Source organism: Macrobrachium rosenbergii, chromosome 9 (assembly GCF_040412425.1).
Source record: "Macrobrachium rosenbergii isolate ZJJX-2024 chromosome 9, ASM4041242v1, whole genome shotgun sequence".
In the NCBI taxonomy this organism is placed as follows: domain Eukaryota; kingdom Metazoa; phylum Arthropoda; class Malacostraca; order Decapoda; family Palaemonidae; genus Macrobrachium; species Macrobrachium rosenbergii.
This window is the reverse complement of record NC_089749.1, coordinates 13,221,779-13,222,661: the sequence shown is the minus strand read 5'-3', so window position 1 is coordinate 13,222,661 and position 883 is coordinate 13,221,779.

Genomic DNA, 883 nt, shown 5'->3' with positions numbered 1-883 from the left:
GCTTTGAATGATTTAAAGAAACTATATTATAATTTACAATGTCTTTCATAAATATTTGCTGTGTGTAAAATAATAGCAGTGTATCGTTTGCGAAGGGGTCTAGAGAAAGAGAGAGAGTGGGGGGCAAGGTTCCTCAAGGGGCCTGGACTCGGCTAAGGGATAATAATAATAATAATAATAATAATAATAAGATAAATTTCAGCTTCGACATATTTTCATCATTATAATTCACTTTGAAAGTAACAAAGTCTCTGTCCCTTATACTCATTCGAATTGAATGAACTAGACTAAAACAAATGTTTTCAAAGAGAGAGGGGGGAGAGAGAGAGAGAGAGAGAGAGAAAGGGAGAAAGGGACCCCTGATAAATAAAATATCTGAAGAAGGGCTAAGCCACGAGAATCAAATGGGAAAATCTAGGTAGCGATGATAGAACCGAGATAAAGAAAAAAGAATCGTGATGGGAATGAAAATGAAAATCGTAAATAAAAGTGTAAAAGAGGAAGGAATAACAGAAAAGGGTTTTTGTTTTCCCTGGTTTCTGTGAGTAGAAAAGGGACGTGTTAGGAAGACTTAACAAAAGGGGTGTAACCAAAAGGAAAAATAAATGAATGTACAATTGAAAGAATGACTGAGTGAAGAAATGAATAAATGTGTGGATGGGTGAATAAAAAGGAAGAAGAATAATGGCTTTTGGGGGATGAAGAGAGAAGTACAAGAATTAAAGATTTTATTTTTTTTGAAAATTTACAAATAGTTGTTGGTATTTGGTTGGTTTAGAGGCACATAATGGCACTGAAACTATAATAAAAAAAAAAACTAGTAAAAATGCGCAGAAGTTTCTTCAGCGCAATCGAGTTTTCTGTACAGTGTATAATCAAGGCC